This window comes from Halyomorpha halys, unplaced genomic scaffold, assembly GCF_000696795.3.
Source record: "Halyomorpha halys isolate HHAL.00 unplaced genomic scaffold, Hhal_1.1 Scaffold409.1, whole genome shotgun sequence".
NCBI lineage: Eukaryota > Metazoa > Arthropoda > Insecta > Hemiptera > Pentatomidae > Halyomorpha > Halyomorpha halys.
In genome coordinates this window covers 190,088-213,026 of record NW_027115142.1, presented here as the reverse complement: position 1 = coordinate 213,026, position 22,939 = coordinate 190,088, and the positions used below count along the sequence as shown (strand labels likewise).

Below are 22,939 nucleotides of genomic sequence, written 5' to 3'. Positions count from 1 at the left end.
GTATTTTATACTATGATATACTTAATTTAATATAAATCGATAAGAAGAATTATATTTAGTTTCGTTTGAAATAAAGAAATTCATAATCTTCCCGATTGGGTAAATATTGAAGTAGATATAGATATAGAAAAAATTATCGCGTAAAATAACATTTTATATATTTACTAATCAGGTTACTGTTATATAGAGACTTAATTACAAATGAAACGCCTTTATCGATTAATTTTATATATTAAAAATAATAAACGAGTGCATTCATTATTGACTGAACTTTGATAGCATTACAAAGAATGGTAAAGAGATTCAATTACTAATGCCACATTATAGTCTGATTCAATCAAATAATATGATAATTCTTTTTTTTTTTTTAATTAATTAAGAAGTCAAGTACAGAACAATGATGTTTTAGTTCATAATTAAAATTAAATATATATTTTGTAATTTTTTCTTTATGATTATTTTTTTTCACAATTGTTTTTCTGCTATTAAAAATGAAAAATGAAATCTTACTTACCACTTGCACTATCTGAATTCCACTCTAATTACAGAAGTAATTGATAAATATTTTTAAATAAATATGATTTACAGTATAAAGGACAATCTTCTTGAATTCATATCCAGCCAACGTATTAATCCGACACATCGTTTTTTAAAATTAATTAGGACCGTTTTTATTTGAATTATAAGACTTTTTATTGGATAATTATCAGGTTTTTTTTTCCTTTTTTTCATTTTAATGATATATTTTACAAGATTTAGTATGTCCTTCATTTCGCATGTTTACTTTGAAACAAAAGCAACATCCTTGCTAGACACACAGACAAAAGATGTCATAAAAATGTATTGTGAATAATAATTACTGTTTAATTTGTGTTAGTTACCAAAGTTTATATTTATCTTAGGTTTATCATAATTTCACAGTGATCTTTTGTAGATAAAAAAAAGATAAGAGTAGTGTTTAAAAAAGTTGGTGTATTCTTAGCAATTATAATCAGCCATAAGCTTCAATAAATAATGTTATTAATATAATTAATTATACTCACAAAGAAAATAAAAATCCAAGTTGAATGTTATAAAAATAAATTTAAAAGTAGTTTCTTTGAGGAGACGTATCTTCCTGTCTCATCTGCTGATGTTCTGGTTTTTCCAACCACAATGTAATTCAGTTTCACTCTGTTGGCCTGAAAAAAAAAAAAATCGTAAGAACTAAATTACACAATGGTAAAAATAATATAAGATGCAAACATTGCACTTCTAATTTGTTTATCATGTCATTTCTCATATTAGAAAATCATTATTTCTATGCATTCAAAGAAATTAACGAAATAAAATAAACATCGACATTACATATAGTTAGCCAAACTGTCTTTCTATTTTTAAATATGATATGAGCAGCCTTCAAGTAAAAGCATATTGATTGATGTGCACGAGAATTTTGAAATCAGATCTATAAATAATTAATATTCTTATTAGGTGCTTCAAAAATTACAAGTACATTTTTTTTTCTAATACACTTGACAAACCTTCAACTTGTCTTGGGAGTTATAATGCATCTTTGGCATGTTCTAGCCCTTTAATAGTGTAGAGAAATGTGTATTGGGGTCACTTTTAACTTTAATGACAAACGTATTAGTACTAAATTCTCATTCAATTCAGGTATCTTTCAATTCGATTTTATAGAACACAAAATAATTATTGAGTAATAATCTCTAAAAGTTTAATGGACTCTGTTTTTGGAATTTCTAGAAAACTAACTGCATTGAATTGGACAGTCCCAAGAATGCTGTAGCTATTACCTCGGAGACTGGACACACCCTTTCATTAGAAAGTATGGAACGTCAGTCCTTTTGCGAACTTGAGGATTGCATAAGAATATGATGTATTTGAAATGATAGTAATGATGACATAAAGAGGACCAGTAAACCTCTAAATATATAAATTTTAGCAATTTAACGATCAGAGTTAAATTAATATACATGAATTAATTGAATATAACCATATCGGTAAAGTTCATCAAAAATAAATCTAGATTTGTTATAAGTAAAACATCTTATATCGTTATTAAAATTTTTGTAATTGTTTCTTTAAATTAGCATTAAAATATATATGGTTTTTTTTATATAGGATTTTTCAAACTCTTACGAGGACAATCATATCATTATTTTCATTTATTTATTGATTGATTCATTCATTCATTTAATAATAATATTTGATGGGTATAAACATTGTTATTAATTATAATCCCAAAGTGTAATTTTTACTGGGAAAAAAAATTTTCATGTAAAATGATTATGTATTCAAGAAATAAAAAAAAAAATGAATTAAATCTCTCGATATGATTAAGTACAATATCCGTGGATTTAGTTTGAAACAATTTTATATTAATTTTTTTTAAATTTTTATTTATTTATTTTTTCCTTACCTCCTCTATTAAATAGATAAATAGGAGAATTAACATATACCAAAATATATAAATACATATGTATATATTAAGATATATGTTAATTCTGCTATTTATCTATTTAATAGAGGAGGTAAGGAAAAAAATATATCCATATATAGTAAATATTTTCTATAACGCTTCTTTGCATCTTGGCCTTTATTCAATATTTTTATATAGCTTTCAATAAAGTTATTATGAATAATGATTGCATTATTTTATATATGGTTACTGAATAATTAAGAAATATTACTGAAATATAATGGTTTTGTTTCTAAATTATATTTCGTCGATTTACTTACGTTTCTTTCTTTATATATAGTATATCACAATATACATATTATATGTATTTAATAGTAAGATAGAATTAATTTAATATGAATCTATAAGAAGAATGTTACTCATTTTTTTTTTAATAGAGACATTCTTAATTATTTGAATTGTATAAATATTGAAATAAATTGAATTATCACTTTACCAGTATTTTTTATTTTTCAGGCTACTGTTATAATCGCTAAATATAGACTTAATAACATATGAAACATTTTTATCGAATAATTTTTTATATTAAAAATGATAAACGAGTAGATTCATGATTTAAAGAAATTTGATACTATTAAAAAAATTATTAAGAGCTTTATTTACCAATGCCGATTATTAATCTGATTCACTTGAATATTATGATTTTTGTTATTTATAAAAAAAGTCATGATTATCCCCCTCAAACTAGCAAAGTACGGAACAAAGTTTTAATTTTAAAATTAAATTCATATGCTTTAATTTTTTTTTTTTTTTAGGACTCTATTTTTCAGTTACGAACAATTTTCTTAAGGTTATTTTGTTTTTGGTTGAGGTTGTTACTGGAATTCAGTTTTAGTTGCTAGGATATTAATCAAAATGTTGGAGGAAAACATTTTGGGGATCCCATTTAACCCATATTTAAAATAAAACTATATATAATTAAAAATATTTTTTATTTATAAAAGTCGTATTTTGTATTTATATGCATACGCACACACAGCTCTAGAAAGTATTTGTTACAAGTACTCTTAATGAACCCATTATTCTTACCTTTCAATCAATGGTATGAGAGCGACAACTGTTACAGTTTACCGAAGATTGGCATTTAATTATACTACTAATTAATTTGTTATTAATTAACTATAAAACGTTGATTAATAACAATTAGAATTTATGTATTGTTTTAAACTAGCGGATCCAGCCGGCGAAAGTGTGGGGCAGAGGACGCTCCTACACTCCTGGATGGAAGAAAATTATATTTTTCTGGATAACGTTTCTCCATTTCACATAAATACAAGCACTTTTATTATCAAGTTCCTATTAGAAAGATATATTGTGTTTCAGAATTAAATTATATAAGCAATATTTTTTACATCGATATTTTTGATAACGGGGATGAAATTCATCTGGTGCACAGGTGTGCCCACCCCACTTCAAAAAATTACTGGATACACCCTATGTAAGTAGTATTTACTATTATTATGCCGCTTTTTAAGTACTTCTATAAAATATGCCTCAATTTTCAGTTTTCCTGTGAACTTACATTGTATTGTACAAATAAATAAGCTATGTTCCAACACTGTACTACATGACCCTGACATTAGGTCGCACTTACAAAACTGACCTTCAGGTCTATCAATAAACCGCCCTCAAGACCTGGCAGTGGACTACGTAGGTTAGAAGTGTCCGCTGGCTATTTAGGAACTAATCACACGGGAGAGTCGTGGTTTTAATATTACCTACATCTTTTGGCTCAGTTTTAAAAGAGTATTTTATTTCTCGATTCAATTTGATAATACAAATAGCTAATAAAATACGTTCGCTCATTTTGAGTTAATTAGAAAATGTTATCATGTTCAGTTCCAACACACAAAGCCATTGTTTAATTTTAAAATTTCATTAAATAAAAAGCTATAATATGCTTATGGATAATATTTATTTTTGAGAGTAGAATGATAATGTTATTTAATGCAAATTAATTTCAGATAAACTTTAGGAAATCATACAATTATAGATTATTGGATGATTAGTCTGATTTTCTAAAAATATACCTATTCAAAAAAATGTACTTGAACATTAAAAAAACTGTAAACGAGTGCATTCATTATTTACAGAAATTTCATTCCATTAAAAAAATTATAAAGAATATTTTTACCAACACCGATTATTAATCTGATTCACTTGAATAATATATTTTTATATATAAAAAATTCATGATTATCCCTCCCAAACTAGCAAAGTTGGGAACAAAGTTTTAATTTTAAAACTAAATACATATGCTTTAATTTTTTTTTAAGGACTTTATTTTTCTGTTACGAACAATTTTCTTATTTTGTTTTTTGTTGAGGTTGTTACTGGAATTCAGTTTTAGTTGTTATATATCAATCAAAATGTTGGAGGAAAACATTTTTGGGATCTAATAGCTAAAGAAAAAAATAAGTCCAATAGATAAAAATAAATCCTGTTACTCCTAGTGCTTTTTATAGAAAAATATAATTTATATGAACTCTTTTTGATTCGTTAATTCGTCGCAGATTTTGTTGATGAGTTTCGCCAGAGATAATTCAAATTTTCCATTGTTTCAACACCTCGTGTTATTCCGTTAGATAATATCGTAAAGTCTGTGAGTCAAGTGTTCAAAATACAAGTTGTTATGGTTGTGTTGTCTGATAAAACGAACCAAACAAATTCCAATTATAAAATTTGGATTATTATTAAGTAAATATTTAATTCACACAATCCTCACTTTGTGTTCGGTCAAGTTCAACATTGAAATAAGGTAATTTTAAAATAACTTCAGAATCACTGTAAACTTGTATTTGTTATTTTTATCTGAAGCGAACCGCTTCCTTTGGGGATAAGGGAGTAAGCGTTCTCAAACTCCTTGGTAGATAATCCATAATAGGAATTATCCGATTTCACAAGTAGTTGAAAAAAGTTCACGACAATCAGATCAACTTAATCCGGTACCAAAAGAGCAAAAAATGCAAAAAAAAAATCTGCTAAAAAAAGGGAGTTAGGGAAATAAAACAAGAACATACTGAAAATAGACTGGAAAACCTTGAAGCCAGATGGGCCTGTAGTCTTGAGCGAGTTTAGTAGGAAATAAACTTCGAGTGACTTGAGTAATATAAGGTGTTGTCTTCAGGAAAGTAATTAATATTTCCGTTAATTCTATCCGTATTTACGAATAGCATAGTTGTGTGGTACCTCACATTAAATTCTCTGCTTTGGGTCTGAATTATTGGAATTTGTCATTTCCCTGGTTAAATTTTTTTCTACATCTGTGCAGCTATATCTATCACAGCCCGGTAGTGATGACTTGATCTAATGTTAGAGATAAAATGGTATCGTGTAAGATCCGCTGTTTATGCTACTTCCCGCAAGGTCTCATTATAATATCTGTAGTTATCGGTAAATGGGATAAAATCGTTTCGGCCTTGCCTTATAAAACTGGTCCAATAGGTTTTTGTTTTACTACTTTTTGTTTTGTAAATGTTATTCCGCCTTATTTACATCAGATTTTACAAGATCTTTCAAAATGTTGTTCCTTTTTTAGTCATGATATTTGATGTTAACACAATAAAAATTACATTAATCATGAACAATAAAAGGTTGAATTGATATTATTTTTTAAATATAACAGAAATATTATCTTTTATTTTACTCATCACATTTAATTTACAATGATGTTAGGTAACGTCTCCTCTTTTAACCGAGTTTATTATTTTCTGTTTTTTATATAAGGAAGACAATTAATGAATCATATTTTTATTGTGTTGATAAATTTTTCAATAAATTACTATTCATTGTTCGAATACAAAATGGAGTATAGAAGTTTATTTTCCTGATAATAAAATACTACATTTTATTGAATAAATTTGATATACAGCGATGAATGTTATCACAAGGAAAATAAAGGTACCAGATTTATATTTCTTTTATGTAAAAAAATATTCTAAGCAATGTTATTGAGATCTTTTTATGTCTAGACCAAAATTTTAGATTTTTATCTTTCATCAGAAAAGGGTGTATTATTTCCATATTTTTAAAATATTGCATATTTCTGAAAGATAATATTTCAAAAGTTGTTTTGTTTTAAAAAAATCAGAAAAAAATATTAATCATTTAATATTGAATCCGTTTATTTACGAATGTATTTTAACGGATAATAAATCTGAATCTCTGAAAGTGACCTACCAACAAATTTTTCTATCGTGGATTTTGATATATTTTAACCTGTTTTTTATTTTCTTCGCAATGCCAAAAAACCGAAACTGAACACGTGATGTCAGTTACAAATACAAAATAATCAATTAACTTACATCGAAATAAGAAATTAACTGCTGGTTTATATTTGCAACCATCAAATAGAAACTTCGGTAATGCGCAGATGACATATTATTCTTTATATATTATTAAAACTCGTTATAACTTATTATATGTGCGTTTTATTTGTTTGTTTATTTTTATCTTAAAAAGAACATCCTTATAGTATAAGCGTTTTGAAGGTCCTTGGTAGATGATCCATAATAGAAATTATCCGATTTTACAAGTTGATAACACATTGTTGATTATATTTCGTTTTCTGCACAATATATCAAGTGATATTTCAATAATTTGTATTATATTGTTATTAATAACTATAATTTTTGAACCAGAGGTGGTATTCCATGAATTTATATTAAATGTTATAAATAAGTAATGATATAAGCAATGGATATAGCATATTCATAATGTGCTTTCATTCAGGATCAAATTTTTATTTAAGGAACAAAAATGTATTTTAATCTAAAGCTACTCAAATGATGTATAAGCAACATTACAAAATGATTAATTATTTTCAGACGTTCAGAGTAATATCATTATCTCTATTTTTTTTTTTTTATTGCTGTCTAGAATGTGTATCTAAACGATTTTAATTATTAATATGAAAATTATTCTCTCTACTCATTTCGTAAGAGAATTCCATTGCATGAATTCCACACGTTATTTTTCTGGTGCAGTAATTATTCAAACAATCTTGTGGTCAACGGTTGGCCAACGGTGCGATACATATCTTACAAACTGCTTTCTCTTGTGTCATCACAACTGACGAAAGATCAGCCCCAATCCCTGGCAAAGGTGTGAAAAGGTTTACCAATGAATTTGTTTGTTCTTCTGTCTATTTAATTGTTGCAACAGGAGAATTTCTAAAAATTATATTTTACATCAATGATCGGATCTAAACATAATAATATTTTCGGCATAAAATATATAGTACACTTTCAATGATAAATGTAATTTGATAAATCTAGGTGAGGCTCGACAGTAAATTTATTAATTGAATAAATTTTTATTTACGGGGTATTTTAGTACTAATTTCTGTAATTAGTTGCATAACCACAAGCTTAACTCAATAACAAACAATAATTAATATCACCTCAGATTCTTTCTGTTGCTGAACAACTTTCGTTAGGTTCGAACTCAACCTTAAAATAAATTGGCTGGAATCTCTTAGAATCACACCGTTATTGTTATTTTATCATTATTATTTTCATATCTTAAATATATTTTTTTATTTCAAATTACAACTTAAATTTATTGTATTAAATAAAAAATACAACTAGTAAATGTAATGTGAATTATGGTGATGATGACTTGTGAAGAATAGATCCAGTAAAAGAACTCCATTAAAACTTTTGGATTAGAATGTCTTGATGCCATTTCTGTTCAGAGGTCTAGAAGGAGTATCAGGAATGGGAATAGGAGAAAGGCTATTGACAACTAGGTTGGATTGATAGGAAGTTTATCATGTTAGGATTTATGTTTTGTTCTGGCTAAATCAGCAACATTGTGGTCATGGACGATTTTATCTTTGATATAGGAAGTAGCATTGAAGATTTTACTAGAGGAATTCGATGGTTTACTGGAGCCTCAAAGCTTAACTCCATAATAAGTCCAAGTTGCCTTTATTATAATCATGTAAATGGGTGACTTGTAATTAATTGGAAATGTAGTACGTTTTTCAAGTGTGTGCCTCCTGTCTATACCAAGCTAGTTTTTTTACCAAATGTAGTCCTATAGTTAGACCAGTTAGCAGAACTACACGATAGGATAAAGAACAAGATAAGTTAGATTAAAAAAAAAGTATTAAAAAAGAATTGGGAACAGTTCTTAAAGTAATTAAATTGTTCAATGAACATACAAATAAAAAACGACTTTATGAAAATTATAAGAAGGTACCAATATAAAGTCATAAGCTTCTCAAATAACAGATTACTAAACGCTTAACGGTTCGTAAATTCAGGCAATATTAGGACTGAAAAACATAAATCAGACCAGATTGAAAGCTCTACACGAACAGAAAAAAAAATCCAAAATTCTGTGATTTCTGAAAGTATTACCATTACAATAATCAAAATTAACGTTAATTGTTATTTTCACGAATTTGTAAAATTTAAGCAACGACATTTTTTAGTTTAAAATTAAAGTTAGTGTATTATACTGAATCGTTGAAAAAAATTGATTTTCTGTATTTTTTCACTGTTAAGAGTTAAATAAAACTTTTGAAGTATCTTGCTGACTACATGGTTTTCAAATGATTCCGCAATTCACTTTAGTTACATGATAAGACTTCTTTGAAGTAAATTCAAGCGTTAATGTAAATATTTAATTAATCAAAATAACAGATTTAATGTGAGATATTTTTCTTAATGTATTAATTTCTTACAGTTTTCTCATTAAAGTGAATAATGATTTTCTTGTCTTTATTTTTCTTTTGTATCATGATTCTTTCGACACAACATATAACCCGGAACTTGGAATACAAACATACTAAAATCTGGTTCAAAAGGTTTGACAAGCACTGTCAATTTAAATGCATTTCTTTTTTTTCTTTTATTACTGTTATTAAACCTTTTCATTCAAATCTAACTCTTTCTTTTTCGAATATAAACCTTTCCAATCAAAATATAGCCTGTTCCAACAGGATCCAATTCCAAACCTCAAAACCGAACCACAGCATGTGTGACTTTCAGAACACACAAGTAAATACGTTGCTAGTTGCAATCAATGAAAATGTCAAAAAGATAAATAATCGATTTTTATCAACATCATCACTCATTTTATGATGAAACATACCTGCACCAACCCTGCCAACGCGTTCTTGACATGCATAATGGTATATGCAACTATCCATAATAGTACTTTCCAGAGCAAGTTGTATAGATGGAGTTAAGATTAATTCTAATCCATCAAGCTGACTAAATTTTAGAGTCAAATAAGTGGATGAATGGATTTGATGACATAATGAAAATAGAAGGGTACAACGTATTTATTTCTAATGGCTTAAGTCCTACAATGAGGACATATACAGCCTCAGAGTGGAAATTTTATATCTTAATCTCGGTGCCACCGTGAAATTAATATTGACTGACCCAGATGGGAATCGAATTCACAACCTTCTAAAGCAAACGCTCAGGGACCCTCGTCCCAGCTCACTCTATTCATCATCATCTCTAATAATATAAAATGAGAATCAATTTTTTTTTATATTTAAGGATATTTTAAAGTGAAGAAAATTTATAAAATATTAAGATTAAATGGGGTAAGGTAAAGCATAAATAAATAAGCGAAAAAAGTCAGTCCCTAAGACCTATGTTACGCTATTATACTGTTATCAGACACTTATAGTGTGTTCAGGTTAAATTTCATAATTACACCTCTCACTCTATTATAAAGCTGATGCTACTGAATGATTATAGACTTATTGCCTGATATCAGAACGGGAAAGATAAAGAGTAATAGATACTTATACTCTAGTAATCAGTGAAAGTTCTTTTATCTAAAACGCGATTAGGAATATTCTTAAACGAATTTAATAGTGTATGACCCATTTTTTATTGACAAGTAGAAGTTATTAAACAATAATTTAATAAAGTTGAGAGCTTAATTAGGGATAGTCAAAATGATCTTAAGCAGTTTTTAAAGCTTTGTTAGGTATTATTAACATTTTAAATTTAGTCATGTTCTTATCTCTCTAAATCCATATATTTAATTTTTTTTTTCTTTAATGTCAACCCCTGTTTAATGTCATAATCCTAAATTATCAGTTCATATATATTAAAGGAACCATTTTGACAGGTAAAATCGATTGATATTAAACATATAATATGCTTGTACATATATTGCAAAATTGTTGGAATATTTAAAATTTTATTGTCGATGATTTTTTACGATATTTACTAAATCAATATGGTAACCTCTCAAATTAGTTTTAAAGAAGTTTTATCATAGTAATAAATATCTAAATCATAAAAAAGATTAGAAATTAAAAATCATTGTCGGGTAGGATTTTTAAATTAACTTATTACTGCAAATACATAAGTCTCTAAGGTATATAACCCATAAGGTTGAATGAAAAAATGTTAGATATATTCATTTAGACTTATTGATTTCATTGAAGGTAATAAAAAAAAAAAACATGTTTTAAGTTTTATTTTGTCATACAAGTATAATCTACTTGAAATAATTCTGATCAGATTTACTTTTATGAGAAGAAAATGGTCGGGGGAGCGGTCAGGAAAAAATTCACAAGAAAACAAAAACGTATTTCTTTGTCCCGACGTTTTGTCCTGAATTTCAGTCCTTCATCAAGGCTAAAAGATTATTTAAAGATTTATTTACAAATTATTTTTAATAATATATTTTTAAAAAGTTTTTGTATATAAAAAACTATCTAAAAAGAGCTGAATAAAGTAGTTTCTGTTTCAGCTAATTAATTATTATAACGCAATAAACATAAATATTTTAAATGGAAAGAGACAGATATAGATGTAAAATGTGAAATAATATATTTGTTAATTTTTTTAGAAACATTTCCAAATTCCATTGTAATTTAGGTAACTTAGTTTACAATTTCATAAATGTGTACAGTTTCTTAACATATTTAAATTCTGAACTGAACAAATTTAATTTTTTTTTACTTCAATATTTATACTGAAATATAAATAATAAGAATTATCTAATTTATATACAATTATCTATTTAGTAAATATATCAATAATCAACTTCATACGTGTAATTGTATACTCATTTATTCATAACAGAACTAAGAGATTGAAACTACTTAATTTAAGTCTGCAAAAATCTTTCGACTTTTTTGATGTTGACCATCGACACAATGTATTTAAATTTACCTATTGTGGAAAATTACTTGAATGAAATTGATTATTATTAATATGTAACATTTATAGTTACATGCTATTCAACGTGGGAATCTAAAATGAATAATTATAGATGTTTTTATTTTAAATTTAATAAATAAAATTCTCAGATTTCTTTTATTAAACTAAAAATAATGTATTTTTTAAAATTTAAACCCGTTGGTATTTTTCAAGATATACATAAATTTGTTAGAAATGGTGATTGGAATGAAAATTTGCTGAAGTTTATGAGTATTTGAAGGATATCTTAACATTATTTATTCCATTTAAGACAAAAGAATATTTTTTTTAAATCATCAATAAATTAAAAAATGTTCACAATAATATTTTTTCCCTTTCCTTTATAAAAATACCCCGATGTAAAAATATTAACCCTTTGACGAGGCGCAGTACTCACCGTGTGATAGAGCAGCCCCAGTAGACACAATGTGTTTTCGAATTTCCTCCCTCCAACTTGCAATTTCCGCTGGTTCTACCCCGTGGAAACGAAGGCCAGATAAATGATAAAAACACATTGCTGCCTCTTCATGAGGAAAAGATACGGCAACAAGTCACTGTCGGAAGATGAACAGCACTGGTAAGCACCTACCATTTATCTCCTTCTGTATTATCTAAAAGCAGGCGATCATCGATGTTGTTTTCACTTTTGGCGTGATATATATATAAATTTTTTTTTCCGACTTTAATCTCAATATTTTTATCAGGTAACACTTGTGATTGATCGGCTGTTGAATAAGAAAAATCGGACGGCCCGAATGAGCGATGACGCCATTTTACATTACATAGAATGTTAGAAACGGATAATTGCTGTTTCGATTTGCTATAATTAACATCGGCATAACGTCGTTGAACGTGAGTTATACTACCTCTCTATTATCGATGGGAAAGAAAGGCTATGGATTCAGTTGTGTAAAAGTTGCATAAGACCATTGCAAAAAAAGGAATTAAATTCAAATTGTAAAATATAAGAAACATAATTACATATTTTGTTTCTAAAACGATTTTTGACATTTTTCTCTGTGAACCTCTTGTTTTTCTTTAAGAGTATAAACAATATAAGAATACACAAAGATATTCCAGAATATAATCTTGTAGGAGGTATATTTCCACAGGTAAAGTGCAAGTAATAAAAAAGCACTTAATAAAAGTGATGTCGCTATCGTAGGAGTATCATATTGCCCAAAAGCAAGGAAGGATGTATATAAAATTTAAAAAAAACATAAAAAACGATGAAGTTAATGTACTTTCTTTCCGTAATACATACTTTAATTATTGTTGTAATATTACCCAATTTATTAAGATTATATTTTTCTAATTTAAATTTTCTCACTTTAGAAAACCGTGACATCAAAGTAGCACAACACAAGCTTAATACATGTGCAATCCGAATACTATTGCTAAATACCACATCGTCGCTAATACATCACGTTGAATCGTATTCTAAATGAATCGTATTAAAAACATTGTGAGATTATTTAAATTAATTTAAAATTCGAAAATATTATTTAATGCTAATAACAAATATCTCGAAATATATTAAACTGGCTTAGGATACGCTCAGGTTAACAAAAGGATTACCATTGGGTTCTTTTTAATTTTATTGTTTCTGATATGATTATTTTTATAATGGACTGGAATCAATTTTTGATTGTTCGTTTTTTTAATCTCCATTTCTTAATCTTTATTCTCCCTCCTCAAGGACTCAAGCCCATATATAGATTTTTTCGTTGGTTTCTCAATCATTCCTGCCTTAGTGCGCAAAAACTACTTCTAAATTTGGCAACCAAATGTGTCGATGCTCAAGTCAGCTCGAACCGGTATCTGCAAGTACTGGTTCTGGCGCTTGGCACGGGCTGGGCGCCAAGATTTTTTTTCTTCAATCTGATGGCAATGCATCATCTGAGCTGTGCCTGGTCTTCTAATGTTTTAATCATAGCACCGAGAAGTCTTATTGAAAGCTAACATCTTAGCTTAAAGTTGACACAAGATCCAACAATTATTATGCATTTGTTCTATTATTTAAATATCATTTAAGTTACAATATAATTTTTTAATAAACATGCTCTTGAAAGATTTCAAAATGAAGGCTAAAAAATCAATAATATTGGACCAGTATCATCAGTTAATATTATATAAAACCAAAATAGATAAAATTTTAGAATTTACATTTTAGATTAAGCTTTTTTTTTTTATTTCTTTATTAAAATTGACTGGTTTAAAGAAAGGTCTTTAAAAGTTATTATAATATTGCTTCCTCTGAAAACAGACCATTTCTTCAAAGAAGTAAAAATAATTTAATCAATTTTATTTTTTTTTTTTTTTGGATAAAATAAAAATTAAATATGGGCTTACTAATAAACACAAATATATTGTAAAGTATTAATTAAATTTATCTATCACATCAGTTCCAGTAACGGTTCCACGTGCATTCCAGGAAAGGCATTTTCCTATCTAAATCGGAATTAGAGCAATTTAGGAGCTTTGGAAACTTTTAAAAAAGTCAAGGCAAGAAGGGAAAGGTAATGGTGTGTTGAAAACAATACGTTCAAACGATTATGCATGTTTGTTTTTTTTAGATAGAAACCAAAAAAATTCCTAAATACAAAGCTGGTGTTTTTCGAAGGACAACATTCACGGAGCGCATCGTACATTGTGAAACCTTTTCAAAAGGATCTTCCAAAGCTTTAAACTCGATTATACTCAGTTACTTAGAGTTCCGGGCTTTTTGTTTTATCATTAAGGTGCACTAGTAGTTACTGTTGGATACCTAAATTATAACTGAGTATTATTATTACTAAGCTCTCTATCAAGAATTATAGAATAAAACATATTATATATTTTTTACTGTAGTCATTTAGTGCCAATCCTATAAGCTTTAAGACAGTCTGCAAGTGGACCCAGGACGAAAAATAACCCTAGTCTATTGTACTATCTTTAGTATACTTCCAATTAAATAATGAATCAAAAGATTTTTTTTTCAGATTTTTAACTATTTAAATAAAGCAGTAATATATAAATATTTTGAAATATTTTAAGTTGCGAAAGCTGTGACTACCATACAACATTTTTAACTATCTGAAACTCATTTAACGATTTTCTTCAGATCAATAGATTTATGACCGAAATAACTATTATAAACGATAGAAATAAAATCTCATAGTATCGATTCTGTCTTTTTATTGCAGGAAATTAAGAAATACTTCAATCATATTGAAAGTTATTCAATTTATTGAAATATCATAATTTAATTGAAAGTTAATAATTTTTATTCTTTACTTGAATGGCCAGCAATAAATTAACCAAAGTAACTTTATTCAACATAAACGTATTGTGTTAAATACCTTAGTTAATTACCTTTTAAATACCTTAGTATTTAAATGCGTTAAAATTAAGCGAAACAAATAAATAAACTTTAATAATAAGTAAAGACAATGACCTCGGTAAGTTTGTATATTACCCCAATATGTGCACCAAGTTCCTGTGTTTCCATGAATGACTGGCCAATGCAAACATTAGCATTCAACCCAGCAATTGTTGGACTCCATTGTTATGGAACAGCCTCTCGGCAACGAGTGTTTGTAACAAATTATACAAAATGACTCGTTCATCACTCATATAAAATTGCTTTTAATTACACTGTATCCTAGTATTGACACAATTACATTCTCCTTCATTGTTTCTAAGTCAGTATTACAATATACTTAATCCACAAAAAAAGTTTATAATAAATGGATATTCTTAATGTTCCCGGAACTTGCTTCTTTGCTGGAACTTACGTAATACTCTGACAATCAGGAATGTTTACATTATTGTCGACTAACGTACCAAGGTGAACTACTTTTCTAAAAGCGATTTGTTAACTTCCCTTTCATTTATTGTTCGTGTGTTTACATTCTTGACGTACCTACAAAACGAAGAAAAGGTCTCACACAAAAATAAATGAAGTCATATGACGTCAAACCTTCCTTGATTAAATGTGGTTAATTGGGTTATTGACTAGTTAGTGTCACACTCAACCATACTATTACACAAAGCTAAATAATCTCAGGAACAAGTCAGATTTAAAATATTGAAAAAGGTTTTATGTTTGTAAAACCACATTTCCCTGAATATCCTTCAATAATTTAGAATACCTCTTTTTGCAATTATGGTTTGCAATCACTATAAGTATACAGACAAACTGTTATGTTTATTGAAGTTAACTTAGGTACTTTTTTACGCTGACAACTATAAAATGTAGTTAGTTTTTTTTTTGTGGTTACTCTTCAATTTTTCAACATAAATGTGAAATGTTATTCACGATCAGTTTGTCAGAAACACCTGGCCGTGTATTTATCATGAGTATGAACAAGCATGTATAATTCAAATTTAATTTAATCAATAAATAGAGATGCCATGTAAAATTATGGTAAATGTAAAATTATATGTTGTCAAAGATCCTTGAGAGATGAAAGAGCTACTTTCCTTGTTGAAGGAACAATTTCCTTGAATTAATCCCTACTATAGCATTTAACATAAATATTGTTCTATCTCCAACTAACATGATCCGCCCTCTGTCATTATTAAATACTTAGTAACTGAAAAAAAAAATGAAACAAGTAAAATTTAAAGATGGGAGGAATATGATATATGGTGCTAAAGTGAGATGCAAGTAAAAGCCTCCAATATAGTTAACACAATATACCTGTCATAAATTTCAACATTATTTGAACATATTTGATCTGTGGTTCAATTTAAATCTCCAAAAGCCTGTGAACACAGCTCAGGGTCCCTTAAACATACAGCTATCACAAGGGATCATATAGAATTATATTCTAAGACACCGTTATTAGAGATAGTTGGATATGTTTAAGCCTTTCTTTGTTTCAATTTTACGGATCGTTAACCTTTATGGAATAATCGATATTGAGCAAGGTCAAATGATTATTGTTTCATTAAAAAGTATATATTCCATAGTTAAAGAATTACGTCTTAGCCAAACGAGAATTCCTCCCAGAATTTTAGGTTTCTAAATGATGGAAATGATGAAAGAAAACTACGTTCCAGAACAAATATAATTTTCATATCCTTCACATTAATATTATATACATGGTATATTTAAAATGTGATGTATAATGATATTTATTAAAAATTTTATATTAAATTACTATTAAATTATTTTGTTTTGTTTTCAGAGTAAGAAATGAGTGGTAGAACTCCCTAGCAATGCTGGTCTTGAGGTCGGACTCAGTGAAATTTAAATCTATGTTTGGTTTACAATATATTTTATAATAACACATACAAAAAATGTTGGTAATGTATGCGGAAAAATTTAACGTCATTTAAATAGACCTGCTTCATTAGAAACAGTAACGGATTTCTGATTCAGTCCTTTGGTACAATGCTACTGTTTCTTGATCGAGGATTATGCAAAACTCACCTGCCAGAGGTATCCGAACTAAAATCCGCGGGCCATATCCGTTCCGCAGACATCTTCAATCCGATCCATCAGTTTAATTACACTACGTTTATATTGTAACTAAACTTTACAAAGTAATAAATTAATGTTTTTGTTTGACGAAAATTAAAATTCACAGTAACTGATAAGTAAATTAAATCTTTATTTTGTTTACGTTAATTATGTTAAAAATTATTAAGTGTTATTAAACTGGTATTATAAGTTATGTGTAATATTGAGAAATAAGTTAAAATTAAGAGCTCTTTTTTCAATATAATTTTTCATCTTATTCTATAATTTAAAAAAAATATGTTTTTCGTGTTGTAATTTATAAGTTATAAAAAATGTGTTGTAATATATAATATAAGTTATAAAAAAACCGATCAGGTACAAAAAGATATAGTTACTGAATGTTATTTAAAAAATAAATCTAATATATTCTGATCGGGGACAACGTTATATAAAATCTATAGAATAAATAACGCTGTACCATTTTTTTTTAATTGCAAATATTGTTCTTTTCAACAAAAACGCAGATATAAATCTTTGATGCGCGGTCTTAATAAGGGCTTAAGTCGAAAATATGAATTTTTTAGGAGAGAAAAATCAAAATTCAAAACATTATGTTAAATCTAATTATTGATATTATTGTAATTATTATTTTTATAAAATAATATAGAGGTAAATCTATCTGAAGCATAAGACCTTAATACCAACCGGTAGCTCTGATTTGGATAATACTACGACATGGTCTCACAAAGCTCAAAAAGTGACTTAAGCCCTTATGACCGCGCACCAAAGAAATACTAATAAAATTGAATGATAATATTTAGTGATTTTTACTTTTTTCAATTATCCTTTATTTTAAACAATATATAAAATAGACCAACGTTTTGAAGTACTCCTCCATCCTGAGGGTTCTTCTATAAATTTGAAAAAAAAACAATACAATGGTATAATAATAGAAACCTATCGTACAATTATTATTTAAATATTAGATTAAAAAATTTGAACCTTTCCGAGGTGAATTGAAGTGTGAAAAGAAAATTTCATTTTTTATTTTAGTAACTAGTTACAGAAAATCGGGTTGAATCGAATAAAAAAAAAGTAATGTTAAAAGGTGAGGATTGGCTTTTGGTATGACCAAAATAATAAATTTTGACAGGAGCTTTATACCTTCATTCAGGGTTTGGATATTGAGAAATTTCGAAGCTGACATCAACTGTCAGCAGTGGTGAGCAGAACGTAGAGGGCCTTTCAAGAAAATCGAATTTAGAAAAGTCCTAACTTTCCTCGATAGGTTTATATTTTCTTTATATTGCCGTAGTTCTTTAACTAACTTCATTTATGCAGCCATGATATTTAAATAGATTTACCAAATAGTTATAAAATCAATTTGAAAAGTAAACATTACATAGGTATAAAACCAACAATATAAGAACAAGATTATCATTTAATTGGACTTTAATAAACTTTAATAAACAATACATACTATAAATAATAATAAAATTAATTGAAAAATAGCATGTGATAAGTTTCACCATACCATTAAATTATTAAGTAATAATATGGTACGTAGTCATAGTTTTTGTAATTAAAAAACTTAAATTTATTAAAGTGTATCTACATTTAGCTACTATTATTGGTGGAAAAAAACTTATCCAGTAAGAGGGCACAGAGGTTTTCTGCTTGTAGAAAAAATTGGCCCTTTTTGTAAACTTTAATTGAAAATCCGTCATCCAAACGATAAATATTTTATTTCTAGAGAAAATGAACAAAAAAGACAGAAACAGGACAGAACCATGACGAGACGAAATTATTTTAAGATTGTTTCAGATGGAATCGATATACGAGTTAATCAAAAACACAGATTACGAAATTCCATTTTTCTTTACTAGCAGTTAAATCTGCAGTGGATTACAAATAGGTAATTCAATGACACCCGATGGCTGGGTGCTGCTAGAAATCCTGCTATGAACTCTATGTTTATTAGTATCATTAATATTATTTTATTTATTATTTTTTCATTATAAGTTAGTTACTTATTGTATGAATTTGATAAAAACCATTAGTTTTTGCCTGATAATTTTTTTATCTCTTCATTCTTAAATTACACAACTATTGTTATTTTTATTTATTTCTTTTCACAATGTATTTATATTATTCAGAATTGTTCATTTGGTATTGTGTTGTAAATAGTGAGAACCTTTTCAGGAGATTATACCTCTCACCATCAATTGTTAAAACACAACAAAAAATCAAGTTGTTATAATAACCAAAGGACTTCCAAGCCATTCCAGTAAGAAACAAATAACTTATTTCAAGACATTTACGAGATATAACCAAGTTATATGAGCCATCAAATTTTAAAATTAGTTAAACCGTATTTTAAATTAAAATACTAGAAGTTTTCCACAATACTCATAGAAATTATAAGGATATTAAAAGACAAGAAATCTAATAATTATTTCATGTAACTCTTTAATTCCATAAATTTATGTTAAATTATGGAAGTAATTTAACTAAAATATTTAAATATATATATTTAAATATATAGCTAAATACTTCCTTGTAATAAATCAATATGAAGGATGTAAGAAAACCCTAGCTCTTAAATCTATAGTGGTTATGAAGAGTTTATAGATCTTTCAAAGGTAAATGCTACATTTTATTGACATCAACGTATTTGTACTTTCACAAATTAAGAAAATGCTGGATGGGAACACGATAAAAATTAAACTTGAATTAACACTGTTTATGTGTGCTCATATTTTGGCCGTGTTTTGAGAAGTAATATATATATAATTCTTTAAACACTTTGTTATCAGCTTATAAGAGTTATATTAACTTATTTTTACGTTATTTCAATTTATTTATTTTTATAAACAAAATTAAATGAGATACTAAAGAAAAGGTAGGTATAATATAGAAACAAATATATTATTCAAGAAATTGTTGTTTCCGATATATAGAAAAAAGTTAAAATCATTGCTAATGAATCCCTTGTGGCAGAGAAAAGGCCCCGAAACGTCGAATAAATGTTAAAATAAAAAATGAAAAATTAGTTTTCAATGCATTAACATATTAAGAAAACATCCTTTCAGAAACGACTAAAATGACAGTTAAAGGATTTTGACAGTTTATATGTAAGTATTTCGGGAAGTAACTACAAATATCTTAATTTATTTTTATCTTTTTTAGTTATATTTATTTTAACTGTAATATAAAAAATAAATAAATAAACTGACAAGCCATATGTCCAAATGAGGTTGACACGGCGACCATGAATTGAGCGGAACCTACTAGACTGATTCCCAACGCAGATCACGCTCTAGCCTGCGGAAGTGGATCGAGAGCTTCCTTATTCCAGGTAGGTCTGTATAACAGTACGCACGCCCGTAGTGTTGACAACTCTCCTACTGGAATACCTAGCAATAACTGTTGTCCAAAGAAATCATCTGAACTTTGAAGCCAAAAGGTATGATGCCATGTTACTATACTTTAAACGACAGGAATAGACAATAAAATTTACGAAGAAACGAGCCACGTAGAGCCTAAAATGTTAAGAAACTAGTTGCAAAATATTTCGTGTCTGCAGTACCTGTCCTTCCACCTCAACACTCATCTATTAACAATAGCATTAGAGAAAGCAATGAGCGATTGAACTCTATGCAAAATAATTGTTTGTGAGATTAATTATCGACGTTCATTGCCAAACAGCTTGGTATCAATCTTCATACTTGTCCCCATTCTTGTTCAAGGTCTTTATTACTGTTTGTTATCTGTTGTGAAGAAAATATCGTCCAAGTATTCATTAAATGCAGATTTAATTAATATATACTCTATCGGTATTTCTTAAGTACTTTATAATACTTGTTTTTATTTATTCAGTCACCATTGCACACATACAACTGCTGTATATTTCGATACTATTAATTTTAGATTGATAAATAGAGATGCTTTCTGTTCAAATGTTTTAATTATTTTGATTATGTGATCCTCCCAACACAACAAAGTTAAAAAAATCGATTCTGATGCAGAAACAAAGGTCTAAAAAAATAACTGAGGGAAACAAACTGTAATTTAGATGGACAACAGAAAACATTTTAATTTTTACAACGATCTTAATCTTAATCTTCATTTTGAATTTGTTTTTATTACTGATAATTAATTTTTAGCAAGAATTAGAAAGGATTTTTTGAGGTCGACATTTATAATTAACTGATTCGCTTTTAACTCAGTGTTCTTTGAGGTACCTAATACATAAATTATGAATATTATTTTACACTTTTTATTATTTATATAAATAATAATATTATTTTCCCAAAAAGTGTCTAACCGATGATATTATTTAAAAAATATGAAAGTACTAATAAAATTCTTACCACAATCACGAAGAACCTTTTGATCGTACCTATTAAATATTGTATACCTGTTATAGATGAATATATTTAGAAGTGGAATAAGATAACATCACGGTAAATTTATGGCACTGATATATCTTTTGGAGATTTGCCATTAGTACATAATCGTCATACGTTCATCCGTTTATTATAGCCAGTAAATCAAAAATTTAATTATTTTCGTCAATTAATTACCGAAGATTTTTTCAGCACCCCTTCGAAATTTTCTTAGAGGAAAAGTCTAGTTGAAATTAGTGAACACTCATAAGGTGAACGAATGACACTAAGACCCACAAACATGTTTCTTTAACTGTTGCTTTTATTGGACTCATTCTGCCATAAAATTGAGCTTATTTTATCAATCTTGAATTTAATTAACTTAAATGGTATTGAAAGCCTCAAATTTGTAATTTGGACTAATTCCCCCTCAATTTAGGAAAGTGAGTAAATGATACTTCGACGGTTAAAAACTTCAGAAGTTCGAATAATTTACTCAAATTGGTAAATAATGTCGAATATTGAAAATATTTGATAATTTATAAAGAAATTTCTTTTGAGTACGATATTATTTGTGGAAATTGGGAGAGTTTTTAACACTTTCATGCTGAATGAACGATACTTGAGTTTGAATAATAACTATTTAGCTTTTATTCTAAGCGTTTGTTTTGTTATTCTTTTTTGTTTTGTTTTTTTGTATGTATATATTTTAATATGTTGCGAGACCTCACAAGCACCCTAAAAAGCGGAATAGAGGAATATGAATGTTAAGTACTCCGTACAATTACGGGAGCGAAGAAGAAGAGAAGAACTAACAGTGTACTGCTAGCATAGATTGGTCAGTCAATAGCTCATGATATGAAGGCAAGGAGTATAAGATTGGTGGGCCATGTGGCTCGAAGCAATTCATTAGGACGCCTCTACATCACAATCAATGCCAGACATAGGCAAAAGACCTCATGGGAGGCCATAAACCAGACAGACAGACATAATCTATAAAGATGCGATAAAGCTCCATACAGCAAATTGGAAAGCAGTAGCCTAAAGCAGACAGGAAAGGAGGGGCCGTCCGTAACTCAGGTGGTTGAGGTGTAGGTGCCATCTAGGAACATTAATGGCGACTGTTCGAATCCGGCCACGGACTTTGACATTTTTCATTGAGTGGTGGTCCCACAAATTAAAAAAACTACCATGGTAAGAATTGGTTGGTCACCTGTAGATAACTCCCTCCCCCCCTGGATGTCAGAAATAACTATAAAGGGGTCATAAAATAAAAAAGTACAGTAGTAGAGGCTGGTTCGAGCGGCCAAAGATCTACAAGGTCTGTAGTGCCAACAGAAGAAAAAAAAAGATATAATCACAGATAATGTAGGTACTTAAATAATATTGAAGAAATGGCTGATATAATATTATAAGAATATTGAAACTATATTTA

At 27.9% G+C, this 22,939-nt stretch overlaps 1 protein-coding gene across 3 annotated transcripts in view; it reads right to left on the bottom strand.

Moving 5' to 3' along the window:
* The window catches only part of LOC106682373 (proton-coupled amino acid transporter-like protein CG1139), a 95,340-nt gene that overhangs the window by 61,724 nt on the left and 10,677 nt on the right, over window positions 1-22,939 (bottom strand). For 2 of the 3 annotated variants that reach the window (XM_067052224.1, XM_067052225.1), the window contains one exon: window positions 1,044-1,181. The gene's annotated coding sequence lies outside the window, so the exon portion shown is untranslated. Of the gene's footprint in view, window positions 1-1,043; window positions 1,182-12,064; window positions 12,242-22,939 lie in introns of those variants that run through there. The other variant, XM_067052226.1, reaches the window with a different exon arrangement.